Source organism: Lynx rufus, unplaced genomic scaffold (assembly GCF_022079265.1).
Source record: "Lynx rufus isolate CCGP_SWC_20201006 ecotype Redwood Valley unplaced genomic scaffold, mLynRuf1.p SCAF_6, whole genome shotgun sequence".
NCBI classification, from domain to species: domain Eukaryota; kingdom Metazoa; phylum Chordata; class Mammalia; order Carnivora; family Felidae; genus Lynx; species Lynx rufus.
The window spans coordinates 109621366-109639206 of record NW_025814878.1 but is presented as its reverse complement, the minus strand read 5'-3'; the positions used below and the strand labels follow the sequence as shown (position 1 = coordinate 109639206).

Genomic DNA, 17841 nt, shown 5'->3' with positions numbered 1-17841 from the left:
GTTCTTGTCGTCCTTAGTGGGAAGTTAAATAATGTGTAAACTGGAAAGTCAAGAGAGCAATGTGAGCATGTTATTTAGAAATGTGGAGGTATAGGCGCTTGGGTGGCTCAGTAGATTGAACATCTGACCGGCTCAGGTCATGATCTCCTGGTTTATGAGTTCAAGCTCTGTGTGGGGCTCTGCTGACAGCTCAGCCTGGAGACTGCTTTGGATTCTGTGTCTCCCTCTCTCTACCCCTCCCCCTGATCTCTCTCTCTCTTTCTCTCTCTCTCAAAAAAAAACATTAAAAAAAAATTTTTTTTTAATGTGGAGGTAAATGCAGAAGAAAACGCTGGAAGTTTAGTGGTTTTCTGTGGGGGTGGAGGATGGGAATTCAGCAAGCCTTATATTTTCTATTTCTAGGACTATACACATGTGCAACGTTTTTTTTTTTTTCCTTAAGTTTAAAAACTGACAGAAGGGACCAGCTCTCCCAGGGAGGTCAGGATGCTGGGTTTTCAGAAGCCAGCCTGTCCAGCATTCCCCAAAAGTGGACTTCAAGAAGCTCAGGTCCTTGGTGATGCCAAGTGGAAAGCCGATTTCCTGGTCAGAGATGTTTTAGAAGATGCAGGTGGCTAGTGCATCACAATACGCAGCCCATGACTTATTTTTACCTCCGGGCTTTCTCATAATCACACTTTGGGACAAGTTACCCCTGTTCTTTGAGCACCCTCTGTGTGCTGGGGGTTAATTCTAGCCAGGCCTGCCTGGCTTACATGGATCTCTGCTGTGCTGTCCCAGTGACCCATAACCTGAATCACCTGGCACATTCCCGGAACTTCACATTTCCCTTGACTTGCATCCTGTTCCCCAGGTTTACATGTCAGGGTGTTTCCGATCAGTCACTGGAGGGACTTTGAAATGGATATAGCAAGCCAGAAGCAAGAGGTTGGGGAGACTGGTGGGCTTCGGCAAAGAACATACAAAATAAAACTGATGGCTCACCCTTAGGATGTGCGAGAGAGGGCCTGGCTGGGAAGGGGCACGTAGCCGCCAGGCTCACATGTAGCCACTGGGCTTTAGGGGCTGATCTCATGGGTTTGGGCAATTAAGCTGTTGGCAAGTGGCAAGTGAGATGCTCCCAGACTGGGGTCTCTGGTTTCATGCGTGTGGGTAATAGGTTTGTGCATGACCCCTTGTTAGGTACTTGGGAGGCCAGGCTGGCTGGTCCAGTGGTTCCTGGGACTCCATCCCTACCTCACCATCCCCAGGCAGCCCTGTTCTGATCTCCCAGGGCTGGGAAGGGCTTGAGCTGTTGTGGGGAGGAGTGTGGATTTGTTGGGGGGCGGGGCGGGGGCCAGGGCTTTGGAAGGTTTGGGAGCAGGCAGGCCACAGGGTCAGATGTCAGAATCAGCTGACCCCCAGGTTAGGGGGAACCGTGGTCTTTGGCCCACCAGGCAGCAGAAGGAGGTCGGGAGCAGAGGGTCCCAGATTAGGAGGGGAGGGATCTGCTCCATGTGACACAGTGACCAAAAGGAAAGGGGATGTCACCAGGACACAGGTCCCAAAGGCAGAAGCTTGTGTACACCTTGTGAGCCCCATCGGGGGCCCTTCCAGCTCGGAGCCCTGGCTGTGGGGACCCTCATTCAACCCTTGGAATGTGCTTGGCACCAATTCCAGGTACTGGTGACCAAAAATAGTGCCTACTTTGGCTGTGGGGATGGGACAAAAGAACAGGATAAATGTATGCTACAAAATGGGGAAGGTGGCTAAGAAGCACAGGGCTAAGAAGGTGGGCTTTTCTCTGAGATGGGGACCATCAAGGATTTGAGCCACAGGGGACACAGTCTCCCTGCCTGTGTGCAAGGGAGGAAGCGGGAGGCCAGGGAAGCTACTTGATATCAGGCAGTGGATGGTGGTGGCACAGAACTCAGGGGGCGAGAAGTCAGATTGTGAACTTGGGTTGAAAGTAGTGAAAACAGGAGATGCCAACAGATGGGCTGTGGGTGAGAGACAGGAGGACCTCAAGGCTCTGGCCAGAATGAAGGGCCAGAGGTGCCATTAGTGAAGGACTCTGGTGGGAACACGGTGGGGTGGACACCACAGACTGGATGTCCGGGTGGAAATGTGGAGGGGACACCCGGTATACAGCTGCGGGCTCAGTGGAGACATCCTGACTAGAGATGAGCATTTGTAAGTCCTTGGCACACATCCAGTACTTCAGGTCCCAGCCTGGTCACTGAGGGAGGAAAGGAGGTAGACTGAGGCTGTGCCAGGGACATTGTGGTATTGCAAGGTCCTGGGAGATGAGAAGAAGCTGCCAGCAGAAGGAGGAGACCCAGAGAGAGGGGAATCCTGATGAATTTCAAAGAGAAGGGAGTCCATGGGGGTGCTGCCTGGGCACCCAGTGGCCAGAGACCTGCCACCGGGGAAAAAGCTGGAAAGCCCCACTAGGGTTTTGCTGCACTAACAGCAGAGAAGGGAGCAGTAATGGAGTGGGTGTGGAGGCAGGAGAGAAGTACTGTTTATGCTGAGGGAATGATCCATCAGAGCAGGAGAGGTAGGGGGCGTAGGACGCAGGGGTAAGTCAAGAGTGGTGCCCAGAAGACGCAGTGCACAGGCGGGCAGGTGGAAGCTGTCTGTTCTGTTCGCTCATGCAAGTGGGAAGCAGGGTCATCAGGTGCAGGGAGGTTGGATAAGGAGCAGGAAAGGTTTGATGGAGATGTTAAAGGTGGACTTCTACTGAAATGAAGTTTTAGCTCTAGGCCCCTCACTCACCAAGACCCCTTCTAAGTCCTGATGGCCGGCCTTGGCAGTGAATCTGCCTCTGCCCACGGTTTTATAAAATTTGCAAGGGTGAGATTCTGTAGCTGCAGTTCGTTAAAGCTGGTCTCTCTCCACTCCAACTTCCTCTTCTGTTGGGTGGTGCTGAGGTGATGTGGGCATTTTGGGGATTTGGCCAAGGTGAAGTCAAGTTGGGGACATATTTGGAGTGGGTAGGATGTATTTGTGTGGTTTGTTGTCACTTCGGTGTTTACTGGGTTATTGATGGTCTTCCTGGGGAGAAAGGATGGCTTTCAGAAGGATACTTTGCTGCCGGCCATGCTGATCACCACGCTGACTAGAAGGAGGGGAGGCACGGAAGGGAGACAAGATTTGGAATGTTTGGGAGGCTCCTGGATGGTTCAGTCGGTTAAGCGTCTGACTCTTAATTTCGGCTCGGGTCATGATCTCATGGTTCGTGAGTTTGAGCCCTTTGTCGAGCTCTGCATGGAAGGTATGGAGCCTGCTTGGGATTCTCTCTCTCTCCCCCTCCCCCACTCGCACACACGCTGGCTCTCTCTCTCTCTCTCTCTCTCAAAATAAATAAACTTAAAAAAAAAAAAATGTTTGGAGCCAGAGGCTAGTCTGTGGAAAATTCTTCCAGTCATTGGATGTGTAAACTTACAAGCACAAGACTTGATTCTCATCCATGCCTGCTCAAGATGGAAATCTCCTTTTGTTAGGAGCATGCTGGGCTGTGCGGCACATACAACTGTAAGTGCATGTGCCTTGTGCAGTGCAAAGCGTGTTAAAGATTAGCCTAGGAATTCCCGACATGCCCTGGAATCCTACACCTCACACGTGGAAGAAACCTAATGGTGGTTTCCTCACATTTGACAAAAGTTCCCAAAACTTATGTCCATGCCAGTGTGAGTTGTGAAGAGGAAAGAAATGTGAAATATCAGTAATTCAAAGTTTGATCAACGGACGGAAGATTGAGGAATCTTTCTGCTCTTGAATGGCACCAGGAAATCATGCAAAGGGTGATCCGACAGCACAGAGCCCAAGCCTTATAGACGCGCAGCACAGCCACTGAAACCATTGTGTTGGTTTTCTAGAATTCTTGATGTCTGGGTATGTGTCAACTTTGAAAAATGGGTGATTCGCTGTGATTTCTAATTCTTCATCTTTGAGCCTGACTTTATAGTCATATTCTTTATTCTTTTTCCTAAAGAGGGCCCCATAAAGGCTGGGAGAGAGTTGAAGGCATGAAATGGTGGCTTAGTTCCCAGCAAGACCTGAGGGGTCCCACAGCCCTTCCCCTGTGTCACAGGCCCAGATGAGGAGCTTGGGTCTGAATGTAAGTCGGCTAAATAGTTAAGCACTCGCTTGGGTCAGCCAACAGACTCTCCTGATGAGGAAGCAGTGTGCTGGTGTGAGCACCTTGTCATCCCACAGGCTGGCACTTTGAGTAGCACTGGATGAGAAATGTCATGAAGATACCAAGGAGCCCTTCCCCTTGAACATGTGCTGGCTGTGGAGACTTGCTTTTCTGATGACTAGCATATGGCAGGAGTGATGCTTCCTGGCTCCAGGCTAGATCTAAAAGGCATAGGATAAGACTTCCACTGGACTCTCTCTCACACATGTGCCTTGGGAGCCCAGGGCTGATAAGTGAGTCACATCCTCTGGGACAGTGATGATCAAAAAATGGAAAATAAGTGTTTGCAAGCATGTGGGGAAATGGGGACTTTCATCCATTGATGGTAGGAGTGTACAATAATATGGCCATTGTAGAAAACTGTTTGGTGGTTCCTCAAAAAGTTAAACTGAAATTACCATATGCCAGCAATTCCACTCCTTGGAATCCACCCCAAAGACTTGGAAGCAGGGACTCCAGCATGTGTGTGCACACATGTTCACGACAGTTCTATTCACAATAGCTGAAAGGTAGAGACACAGCCCAGGTATTCACTAGAAGATGAACAGGAAAACAAAAGGTGGTATAGCCATACAATTCGGCCACAAGAAGAAATCAAATACACATGCTACAATGTGGACAAACCTTGAAAACATTATGCTAAGTACAACAAGCCAGTCACAAAAGATCACATGTTACGTGATTCTGTTTAGGTAAAATGTCAGAATGGGCAAATTCATAGAGACTGAAAGCAGGTGGGTGGTTACTAGGGGTTGGGGGGAGAGGAGAATGGGCACTTAATGGGTATGGGTTTCCTTTTGGGGTGATAAAAATGTTCTGGACTTAGAGGTGCTGTTTGTACAACATTGCAGATATACTAAATGCTACTGAATTGTTCATTTAAAATGGTGGGTTTTATGTTATGTGAATCTCACCGCAATTAAAAAAAAGCCTGGCTGCCCCAAAGCCGGTGTACTGGAGAGACCATGTGGAGAGCCCAGGATGAGAGAGGGAAGTCCAGGAGCCCAGCTGTCTGAGTCCCCAGGGCACTCGTCAGATACGTGGGGAGTGAGCAAGTCTTCAGATGAGCTGGTCCAGCCTTTCTGTCTGACCCAAATGATACCAAGGGGAACAGAGATGGCTGTCTTCACTGAGCCCTTAGCAAACTGGAGATTTGTGATCAAAATAAGTGTTTTAGGCCACTAGGTCCTGGGAGGGTTGGTCTGCAGTAATGTGAGCTGAGCAGGTGATGTCCGACAATTGCAGGGAGTCCCCAGCCCCCTGGGCATCACAATGGCAAGTGGGTTCAGCCAGCCAGGTTCTTGGAGGGTGGCACTGGGGATCAGAGGTGGTAGTGCCAAGCAAGGACAGCGGAGCACCGTGGACCAGACAGCTGGTGGGGGGTTAGATGAGGGGTGAGGGCACCCCAGGGTGCCCAGGGTAACCAGGAACAAGTGTGTGGTGGCAGCCATCACGATGGACTCAAGCAGGTGCTGATGAACCAGTGGATTCTGGCACCTTCACTGAGCTCCTCAACAGTGACCGACCATCCCCTCCCAAGTTCGCCTGATCAGCCCCAGTGGCAGGGGGGGTAGCCCTGACCCCAGGAGGCAGGACACAGATCTTGTCCAGCTGGGCCTCTCCCAAGTGCCTCTCTGCCAAGGGACCCCCTCCCTCTGGCCTGCTCCTTTGCTGGGGAATGTGGAAGATTTCTCCATCCTGGACACTCCCCTGGGGGCTCACAGAAGTCCTTGAGAATAATCTGTGGAGCTTTTACAAAAATTTCCATGCCCAAATCCATCCAAGACCAGGTCAACCAGAATGTGTCAGGTAAGCATGGCCATAGATGTTTGTTGAAAGCTCCCGAGGCCGTTCTGGGGTGCAGTTAGATTGAGGCCACCGCTCAAACGCAGCAGCATCCTGCCCCATTCTTTTTTTTTTTTTTTCCAATATATGAAATTTATTGTCAAATTGGTTTCCATACAACACCCAGTGCTCATCCCAAAAGGTGCCCTCCTCAATACCCATCACCCACCCTCCCCTCCCTCCCACCCCCCATCAGCCCTCAGTTTGTTCTCAGTTTTTAAGAGTCTCTTATGCTTTGGCTCTCTCCCACTCTAACCTTTTTTTTCCCCTCCCCTCCCCCATGGCTTTCTGTTAAGTCTCTCAGGATCCACATAAGAGTGAAAACATGGTATCTGTCTTTCTCTGTATGGCTTATTTCACTTAGCATCACACTCTCCACTTCCATCCACGTTGCTACAAAGGGCCATATTTCGTTCTTTCTCATTGCCATGTAGTACTCCATTGTGTATATAAACCACAATTTCTTTATCCATTCATCAGTTGATGGACATTTAGGCTCTTTCCATAATTTGGCTATTGTTGAGAGTGCTGCTATGAACATTGGGGTACAAGTGCCCCTATGCATCAGTACTCCTGTATCCCTTGGATAAATTCCTAGCAGTGCTATTGCTGGGTCATAGGGTAGGTCTATTTTTAATTTTCTGAGGAACCTCCACACTGCTTTCCAGAGTGGCTGCACCAATTTGCATTCCCACCAACAGTGCAAGAGGGTTCCCGTTTCTCCACATCCTCGCCAGCATCTATAGTCTCCTGATTTGTTCATTTTGGCCGCTCTGACTGGCGTGAGGTGATATCTGAGTGTGGTTTTGATTTCTATTTCCCTGATGAGCGATGTTGAGCATCTTTTCATGTGCCTATTGGCCATCTGGATGTCTTCTTTAGAGAAGTGTCTATTCATGTTTTCTGCCCATTTCTTCACTGGGTTATTTGTTTTTCGGGTGTGGAGTTTGGTGAACTCTTTATACATTTTGGATACTAGCCCTTTGTCCGATAGTCATTTGCAAATATCTTTTCCCATTCCGTTGGTTGCCTTTTAGTTTTGTTGGTTGTTTCCTTTGCTGTCATCCTGCCCCATTCTAAGAGGGCACAGAGAGTGAGTGTATTTTGTAACCATCAAAACACTAATTCTCAAAGTGGTGTACCCCAGCTAACAACTCTCTCAATTTGCAGATTAAAAAGGTACTGGGGTGGGGACACCAGCCTGGCAGTAGGTGGAGTGTGCGACTCGATCTTGAGGCTGTGAGTTTGAGCCCCATGTTGGATGTAGAGACTACTTAAAAATAAAATCTAAAAAAAAAAGGACTGGGTGGATTTCTTCAAAAATGTCTTCCCATTTTTTCCCCTTTAAACTTTGGAGCCTGTAGAAGATAAGCAACAGCATGTGACACAGGACATCGGACTCTGCCCCAAACAGCAGTGTGCTTTTCTTCTGTGGGCATCTGTTGGGTTCTAAACAGATCACCCATGAGCACCTCCTCCTCAGGGGTGTGGGCAGGACCAGGGGCAAACCACTGACCTTGAGCAGCCGTGTGGGGAAACCCCAGCAGGTGAGCCAATGGCACCAGGGTTTTAGGCTGTTGGGGTGGCACACCCTAGCTGGGGTGGGCCCTTTGATGGAAACAGGAGACATCTTAACAATGCTGCAGATGCCAACCAGGCCCAGGAGACAGCACTCGCTGGTTAGGTGCCCCAGATCCCGCGGGGCAGGGATGACACAGACTCAGGAGGGACGTGGTGGCCTGGCTACTCCTGACAGCTGGGCTGACTGGAACCAGGCATTGACTTACCTCTGCTGCACCTGATGATGCCTTGAGGCCACAGGAAGAGCACCCAGAAGCCCCCCAGCCTCCCCAGCAGTGGATCACTGGTGTAGAAATGCAGGATGTAAGACCGGTGCTGCTCCCTGTAAACCTGACCAGGTGGAAGGCCTGAACACGGAGGAGCCAGAGCCCCCGGACAAAGGAATATGTCATCTTGGAGCCTTTCGTGATCAGGAAAGGTCCTGCCTGGCATTAACCAAGGATCAAAGCCAAACGGGTTTAAAAAGCAAGAGGAAAGTGATTTCATGGCCAGAGAATATTACTGGGAAAAGAGTTTACAAAGGACGTGACGTAAAATTGTGTTGGAATCCCACTAAGGGAAAAAAGAGCCAGGGCCTCTGTGGAACCATGCCATCTCCAAGTCTGGAGCATCGTAGACCAACATGTGTCTCCTGTTCTCACCAGAGGCCCCGCCCAGGTAGGGTCTGTTACCCTATCCCCCCAAAACCCCTATGTTCCCATCAGGTTCTCCTGCTTGGCTTTCCCCTTGTGGCTGTTCAAGGTCAATGTTTGCCCCCGGCCCCGCCCACCAACCCCCAGGATCACACCCCTGAGGGAGAGGTGCTCAAGATGCTCTGGGCTCATGTTTCTAAAGGGCACCGAGAGGCATCTCCAAGGAGAGCATCAGATCGGGGAGCTGAGGCCTGGGGACTATGTGCCTATGAAGTACAGCGCAGAACTATGTCTGGAGCAAGAGAAATGCAGACTGGGCCACCGCATTAGGCCAACAGGTAATCACAACAGCTGGCATCTATGACACACCTACTTGGAGCCAGGTGCTGTCCCAGGAGACTGTCACACACTGATGTCACCCTCCCCAGTTGTATGGAATGTCACTCTCGGCTGGGAGAGGTGAGGTGATGGCGATTGTCTGCCTGAGGTCCCGGCTGCTTCTCTCCAGAACAACAGCAGCTGCTGGACACTGCGTGGGGCCCCAGCAGGAGGACCCAGCACATCCCCTTCTGTCCCCATGCTTTATGCAGAACGTGCCAGCAGAGCCATGACCACTTGAAGACTCGCTCTGTGTGTCATTCTGAATGCCCTCCGTTTGTGGTGTATCTTGTTCTGTGTGTCAAGGTCAAATCAAGCTCATGGTTTTAGGCAATCCCTCTGTTGCTGATCTTTCACCGTTTCCTGAGTTTCTCAAATCTCCTCCTGGTTTTCCACTCTGGTTATTTTTATTTTCAAACTGTATCTTTTTGGTCATTGCTTGTGATTTAGAGGAAGGGGGAGGCAGTGTGTGCTCATTTTACCTTATTGCACACGCTAAATTTTAGTCAAGACAGCCAGATTGTACTCCAAATAGCAGTCTGCCATCTTGAATTCAAAGTCCAGGTCTTTAAAATTTAAATAGATGAGACCTGTAGAACATACTGGAAGCTTTGCAGTCCCAGACAGGTGAAGGGACAGAAAATGTGTAGCCACTTCAAAAGGGTTCATCCTAAGAAGTCCTGGGCAAGTGTGTCCTGGGTGCAGATATTGTAAGATAACCATTGGTCACTGGTGGAAAAATATTGTCAGTGGAAGAAGAACTAAGACTGTCAGAGGCAGGCAAATGCTGTGCTTGAAGTCTGATGCCAGTCCTTAGTGAAATGAAGGAAGAGTGTATTAGGTAAACATTGAGAAAGGAAAGTGGGGACCCCAGGTGCCCACACATGAGTTCATAGCCTCAGGCACTGTCTCAGAAGTGGTCAGTTCCAGAAAAGAAGCCCAGAGAACCAGATACCATCAGAATCAGGCACCCCACCCCCAAATTCCATCAGTCCTCAGCCCTCTTTTCTTGAACCCTCAGGGGATTTGACACACCGATCTGCCCTCACTTGGGCTATCACCACCAGGTGTTTAGACACAGGGTCTCCTGGTCCCTCAGCACCTTTGCTGCTGCTTCTCACCTCCTCAGGCTCTATCCACTGGGAGCTCCAGGGCTCAGCTCAGGACCCGTGTCTTCCCTGCTTGGTGATCTCGTCCCAGTTACCTGAACACTGGTGATGACACCTTTCTCCCCAGCTGACACCTCAGCCCTTGGCTCGGGGCTCAGGTTCCCAGGGGCTCGCACATCTAGTTCAGTGTTCCTCCAAGCCAGGGTGGGTTGTCAGCACTGTAGCAATGGATGCTTGAGAATGCAGATCCTTGGGCCATGACAGCCCTGGAGTCCAGACCTGTAGGTTGCAGGTGTGGTCGTAGACACGTTATCAAGTTCCCGGGGGATTGATCTGTGCTGTGGTCTGAGGACTGCTTCTAGTACTCATCTCAAACTTCTAGAAGAAAACCCGATGCTCTTTCCTGGTACAACCATGACAGACTTTCCACACCACTCTCAGAGAAAACAGAAACCCAGCACCCTGAGCTAAACTGAAATTAACAGGGCCATCCTGACATGTTCTGGTTCCCATAACAATACAGTCTTGAATAGTTCCTGCAAACCAATACTGAGTTAAAGCAGTATTATCCCTAACTTCTGCTGAGCTGATGTACCAAGGTAAATTGTGACCTTGAGGACTAGGGATAAGTGAGAAGTAGCTCCTCTTCCGTCACAGACTGATGAGTATGAACTTGAACACCTTGTAAAGTTTGTATGGTTTTCCTTAAACACGTGTTGGGTTTGTGTTTGTTGAGCAGGTCCTTGAGAAGTTCAGCTTCCTTGCCTTCTCTCTGGACAAACCCAGCATGTCCCAAGCAGGCTCCCCCCATCCCTGGTTCTGTGAAGGCCACCCCACTTGGAGTCTACCTTGACTCTGTGGCGTCTCTCACCGCACCCACCTACAAATCCTGCCTGCCCCAGCCCCTGAAGCTCAGCGGGCCCAGACAGCACCCCCTCTCCCCAGATTTCTACAACAGCCCTCACCCCTACTGCTCTGTCCCTTCTCCCTACAGGAATTCTCCAGTCAGGAAGCCAGTGAGCCTGTTAAAGTGTGAGTCAGACCAGGGCCCTCCTCTGCTCAGAAACTTCCACCGGCTCCACGACTTAGAGAAGAACCCAATGTTCTCTAAGGATCCCAGGGCCCTCCCCTGCCCACTGGACCTGTCACACTGGGCCTCACGTCCCACCCCTGCCTCTCACTAGTCCCCACCACAGCAACCATGCTGCAAGGCAGGGCCCTCCCTTTTGCTCTCTCTCCTCCTGGAAAGAACCCCCCCCCCCCCCACTTCCCTGGGCCTCAGTCTTTGTCCCTTGTCCCCAGGGCTTTGAAAGCTTCTCTGGTTTCTACCTGGGCAACCACTTCTAGCCCTCTCCTTCACATGAGCACACAGGCGTGAGCCACATTTACACTCGTGTATGTTGTCTCTTGTCTGTCACCTTCCTCTGGAATGTAAGTGCCATGAAGGCAGGCCATTGGCCTGTTTTGTCCTCTTTAATCGTTGCTACATACCCAGCACTTAGAAAACGACCTGAGCTGCCTTTCAGCTGGAACCGCCATCTTCCAGTAATTCACCAAAATGACCAACACAAAGGGAAAGAGGAGAGGTACTCGCTATATGTTCTCTAGGCCTTTTAGAAAACATGGAGTTGTTCCTTTAGGAACATACACGCAAATCTACAAGAAAGGTGATATTGTGCACATCAAGGGAATGGGCACTGTTCAAAAAAGAATGCCCCACAAATGTTACCCAGGCAAAACTGGAAGAGTCTGCAATGTTACCCAGCATGCTGTTGGCATTATTGTAAACAAACAAGGGCAAGATTCTTGCCAAGAGAATTCATGTATATGTTGAGCACGTTAAGCAAAGAGCTGAGACAGCTTCTGAAGCATGTGAAGGAAAATGATCAGAAAAAGAAGGAAGCCAAGGAGAAAGGTACTTGGGTTCAACTGAAGCACCAGCCTGCCCCACCCAGAGAAGCACACTTTGTGAGAACCAGTGGAAAGGAGCCTGAGCTGGGAACCCATTCCCTATGAATTCATAGCATGATAAATGTAAAAAAAATAAAAGACTTTTCAAGACTGTAAAAATGTTTCTTTTAATTGAGTACCAGCTTGGTATCTTCTCCCCCGAAGAAGTATTTAAAGCAAACTTTAACTGTGTCCAAATTCATTGGGTGATGGCTTTATTCAAATTTTGTGGGTTTTGAGACACCTGGATGACTCAGTTAAGCATCTGACTTTGGCTCAGGTCATGATCTTGCAGTCCATGAGTTTGAGCCCCGAGTCAGGCTCTGTGCTGACAGCTCAGAGCCTGGAGCCTGCTTTGGATTCTGTGTCTCCCTCTCTCTCTGCCCTCCCCTGCTCGTGCTCTGTCACTGACTCAAAAATAAACTTTAAAAAAAAAATATGTGGTGGGGGTTTTTTTGCTGAAAGATGTGAAGTGGTTTATTGTACAATATACTCCATTTATTAGGAACTGCCAGATAGTACTTACAAAATATTTAATTGTAGTTTGAAAATAGTCCCTCTAAATCATTAAGAAAAAAGAATTTTAAAAAACAGATGAAAGATTATCTGTTGAGATTGCATTTAAGCACGGAAAGTTGAGTACTTGTAATTGTATCAGGTCTTTCTTCTTTTTTTGATTTTTTTTTAAACATTTATTTATTTTTGAGAGACAGAGACAGAGCATGAGTGGGGAAGGGGCAGAGAGAGAAGGAGACACATTATCCGAAGCAGGCTCCAGGCTCTGAGCTGTCAGCACAGAGCCCGATGCGGGGCTCGGGGCTCAGGGCTCGAACTCACAAACTGTGAGATCACGACCTGAGCGGAAGTCAGACGCTCAATTGACTGAGCCACCCAGGCAGCCCTGTATCAGGTCTTAAATAGCTATGTTTTAAGGATAAAGAACTTCCTTTTGAAGCCTATTACTTAAAAAGATTGTTTAAGCACTCTGGTTCCTACTAAATTGTTTTCCCTGTCATTTCCTGTTAAGTGTTTTTCTATGTGGTGTTAGGAAAAATTTATTTATTGGAAATGCTCTTTGTTGGCCCAGGTCCTTTGCACGCCTTTGCCGGAGACTACCTACACTTTCTAAAGTTGGTGAATTTCTGATTGTCCTTTGTTCACCTTGCATGTCATAAGTGAACCTTCCCTGATGCATTTTTTAAAAAAAATTTTTTAACGTTTATTCATTTTTGAGACAGAGCATGAATGGGGGAAGGTCAGAGAGAGAGGGAGACACAGAATCTGAAACAGGATCCAGGCTCTGAGCTGTCAGCACAGAGCATGACGCGGGGCTCCAACTCACGGACCGCGAGATCATGACCTGAGCCGAAGTCGGACGCCCAACTGACTGAGCCACCCAGGTGCCCCTCCCTGATGCATTTTAAGGAGAGAAATGAAACTGTTGGAATCAAAGGAGAAAGTCTGGTTTGGGATGATAGAATTAAATCCCTTATATCTGTTACCACGGGAAAAAAACAAAAACGACTTGAGCTTGGTGGTGTTCACAGGCTGAGGGGACTGGGGGAGCAGCTGCTTGGTGAACCCCAATGCTCTCTGGGGGGGGTTGTCTTGTTCAGTACATCAAGGGATTGTTGGAAATGCTGTCAGTGCTAGACGATCAAAAACTAGGAGGGTTCACTCACATGATGGTGCCTAAATCAAGTTTAAAAATGGTCTTGACAGTAAGTTCCAGTGCTCAGCTAAAACCACCGGATGGAAGTTGGCAAAGAGAAATGTCAAGTCCTGAGTTTAGGTTCAGAAAAGAAACTACGTTAGCAGTAGCACAGCTGCCTGATTTACGTGAAAAGGGCTCAGTGTGAGCCCAAGGTGAGACGTGGCCAAGTGCAGGCTTGCGTTCTGCACGTGGAGTCAGGACTCCGCCTCCACGCATGGCTTCAGGGCCCACTGCCTCCTGTGGAGTTAGGTCCTCTGGCGCTTGGAGTCACACCCCCGCCCCAGCGTGTGGAGTCTAGGCCCCGCCCCCTGGCACGTGGAGTGAGGGCCGAGCCCTCTGGCGCTTGGCGTCAGGGCTCCCAGGTGCATGGAGTCTTAGCCCTGCCTCCGCGCGTGGAGTCTCGAGTCTCGCCCGGTCCCCACACATGGAGTCTAGGCCCCGCCCCCAGGCGCGTGGAGTTAGGCCAAGCAGGCAGCAACGGAGCTGCAGGAACGTCACCCTCACTTGCAGGCGTCATGCGGGGGCCACATGCAAGGACAAGGCGCTGAGTGAGAGCGAGCTGAGGGTCGAGACACCCACAGGGGAGCACCTGTGAGCCGGTCGTACAGGAGAAGAGAGAAAAGGATGGCAGCCGGACTGACCAGGGCCGCAGAAACAACGAGGGAACCAGGCCTGGGCTCAAGGTGATGGATTTTTCTCTTCACCAGAACTGGCATGGAACAGGCACTGCAGGGGCTGAGAGGGCTCACAGGGGCCTGGAAAGGGTTTCCTGGGCCGTCCCTGCTCAGAGAAAGCTCCAGGGAGTGTGGTCACAGGGCGAGTCCTGGAACTGCATGTAAGGGCCCCACCCAAGCGGACAGCGCTGACTCCGGAGATGTCTGTCCCCTCCCTCCCAGAGGCATGGAAAACAAGGGGGGGCCCTGGGGCTGGCAGAGGCGCTGAGGGGAGAGGGAAGAGGGAAGACAGACACAGGCAGCCGTCACTTTATTTTTAAGAGGAAACGCACAGCAGCAGGCTCACAGACAGGACCTTCCGGGTGTTTTGAACTCATACATTTGGTATATTGGCTAACTTAGGTTGCTCTGCAAAATGAGGAAGAGGCTGCATCCTGTTCACAAATTAATGCTTATTCTAAACAGCAACCTGCCCTTTGGGCTTTTTTAGAACTTTGGACGGAGCTCCTGGAGTCCTCCATAGATGGCTGAGAAGGGCTGTTCCCACCCCAGGTCCAGCATGAGCCCCCCACATCCCAGAGGCCTGGGAAGGGGGGTGGGTGCCGCTCCCACCAACCTCTGCAGCCCAGAAACCCGAAGGGGGTGGAGGGTCATGGTGTCTGGTAAATTCAGGGTATACACAAGTTTGGCAAGAGTAGCTCAGAGGTCAAGCCGCATGCCAGCCCCGGAACATCACCCTCTCCACAGTCCCCTGGAAGCTGAGCCCCAGGCCCACCGCACCTCTGGCCTTTCCAGGTGCTGTGCTGGGGTGGCCTCAGGACCTTAGTTTCGGAGGAGGTTTCTGTTCCTCAGCTGCCTCCCAGAAGGTCACTCTGGAAGGGAGCCCCGAGAACTGAGCTGCCCTCCAGGGGAGTGAGTCCAGGAGAGGTGGTGCCCCAGGGCTGTGGTCAGTAGGCTCTGTGCCCTGCTGTCCTTGCCTATAAGCTTCTCAGATCTCACGGTCAGTGCGTGGCGCCGTGGATGGGGGTGTGGGTCTCTGGGACAGGTCTCGGAGGGAGCACCATCAGGCCCCAGTGGAAGGAGATGTGGATGGGGACTAACCCTGACCCCGGGGCTGGAAGCAGCCATGGGAGGACCAGCCTGCCCCTGCCCCCTGGACAGCAAGCAGAGGCCACCGCCCCCAGCGATGTGTGTCCATCTGGGTCAGGTGCCCTGTCTTGGGCCACAAACCCCGGGGCTCATGTGACAGGATGGGACTATTTGGTGATGGATGGGTGGACAGAAGCATTGCCAGTGTTCCCAGGGCATCCATGGAAACCCAAGCCCCAGAGCCCAGATCCCCATCCTAAAAGCCTCTCAGACCTGCTGTTTGGGGTAGCGCTGCCCCACCCTCATTCTGTACAGAGCTGGGGCCTCCCTCCCACCTCTAGATGGGATGGAGCCGCTCTCCGCAGGTTCTCAAAGTTGGCATTCTTCAGCTGTCCCAGCCCAGTGACAGCCAGTGACAGCTGAGCAGGAGACAAAAGCAGAGACAGGTGTAGGCTGCTGCCTCCTCTGCCTCCCCCTGCTCCCCCCTCTCAGGGCTATAAATACTCAGGATGCAAATGGTAAATGCTCTAGATGTTCATTATAAATTATAGGTGGATGATTGTGAATCTTTAGGCCATGAGGCCCCTTGGGGGAATATTTCAGTTCTTTTAAAAAAAAAGAAGAAACTAACCTGATGGTCTAGGAGGTCCCCTTCATAGCCTGGCTTCTGTCTGGGAGAGGCCAGGGTATGGGGAAGGATGACTGGGGGTGGGGCAGGGGGCACTACCGCCCCTCAGTGAGTCAATCACAGAGGAAACGAATGACCTGGCTCAGGTCAAGGGTGACTCTGAGCCAGACGAGAGGGAGGGCACCTTTGTCCCTACTGTTAGGTTGGAATGTTATTCCATGAGCATTATTACTTTACTGATATATTTTTTGTAATTAGAGCACGCGAGCCGAGAGAGGGGTGGAGGGAGAGAAAATCCCAAGCAGGCTCCATGCTCTGTGCAGAGGCGGATGCTCAACCCACTGAGCCACCCGGGTGCCCCTTTAATGTTTTTTAACCATTTAAGAGACCAGTGATATTCAAAAAGTGTGTGTTGTTGGGGTGGGTGGGGGAGCTCTTCTATACTTGTTCCACACTCCTGCCACGGAGACAGGTTCTGCCTGCATCCTTCCGGCAGGAAGTCCTGCCTAAGGGATGTGGGGGTGTGTGGTGGGGGAGCTCGCAGTCATCTGAACAGACCCTGTCTGCAGAGGCAGGAGGCACAGGGCCCTGCCAGCCAGTCTGATGGAAACCAGCAGAATCACCATGTCCTTTCCCACGACACTGCACAGGGGTCAGGCCGAGGCATATGGGAAGCTGGTCCTATCCTCCAACCCAACCCTTCTCCATGTATGCTCTCCTACCACTGGAGCTTCTAGAATCCTGTTCAGTAATTGGGGGTGACCGGTCACCTTCCAGGAGGAGAAAGAGTCCCAGTTGTCCTGCATGGTGTCTAAACCATTCCCTTCTCCTTTTCCAGAAACTCCTGAGCAAACACCAGGCATTGGGATGACTTCTAATTTAATATTATAATAATAAAACCCATGGTGGTACAGAACCATGAGCTGCATTTTAAATTCCTAGGGCCACTAATGAGCACTGAACTCCTGCTGGAGTTGTTGTCAGGACAAACACACAGAATCGATGGCTGTGGCCGCAAAAATAAATGGAGCATGGCCTACGCCCGCCGCAGCCATCACCAGCGACGGCCACCCTGACCTCGCAGCATCCAGAGGAACCGACCACCTGCACAGAAGGCAGGATTAAAAGGTAACACCAAAATGCAAACGCTAATGAGGAGAAACTCCTGGAAGGAGAAGTTTAATTTTCTTTTCCTCTTTTCACACCGTTCTTCCCTGTCCAAAGGGAGGTTCTTGATCGAAGCCTGCGGTGGGGCATGTCTGCTCCCTCTATTACCCAGTGGCCCTGGCACACACCATGCTCTCCTTTTTATTGCAGATGATACCTTACTTTGTTTTCTTTTCCAAGTCTCTATCTAGAAAGAATAAGTGATTACAATTTTGTTATCTTCTAAAAAAAAAAAAAAAGGTGAAGTTGATGGTTCAGATCCATCTGCACAGCGATTTGACAACTGGGGTGACAGTATAACTACAGAGCAATTTTTTGCACAATTGAGAACTCTTTTTTTTTTTTTTTTGGCCAAGGAATCAGTCTAACAAACACATCCCACTCTTGCTGAAAATAATTTCTTTTCCCAACTCTTCTAGGAATAAAACACTTTTAATGTATTTGTCAGGAATCGACACTTCATTTAATAAGATTTAAAAAGTGACAATTTAAAGAGCAATTGAGAAGAGTCCCACATTCATCACGGCTCATGGTTCTAACTAAAATCAGAAGAAGAAAACCAGAAAAAGCACTGAGACCATGAGAAAACAAGCATCTGTGTCTGGGTGGGTGTGCGCACGCGTCCTACTATTACAGCTGGTTCGGGTCCCAAGTGCTCGGCAGCAACCCCAGCTTTCAGACTGCCTTGACCAGGCTGCCAGCCCCACTGGGACACGCCCCGCCTGGCCTGCTGTCACCCCGGCTGGCCCTCCCAGGAGCCACCAGAAGGTGAAGGCCATCCCCCCCCCCCAAAGCCCCAGTGCGGTTTTTTACTCTCCTGAAAAACATGATCTAAGATGACGAGCAGGGGGTTCTGGCAGTGTTCTGTTTCCTGACCTGGGCAGTGGTTGC

At 50.5% G+C, this 17841-nt stretch overlaps 1 pseudogene; it reads left to right on the top strand.

Moving 5' to 3' along the window:
- Positions 1–11261: 11261 nt before the first annotated feature.
- Positions 11262–11912, top strand: LOC124529335 (60S ribosomal protein L21-like; annotated as a pseudogene).
- The last annotated feature ends 5929 nt before the right edge of the window (positions 11913–17841 follow it).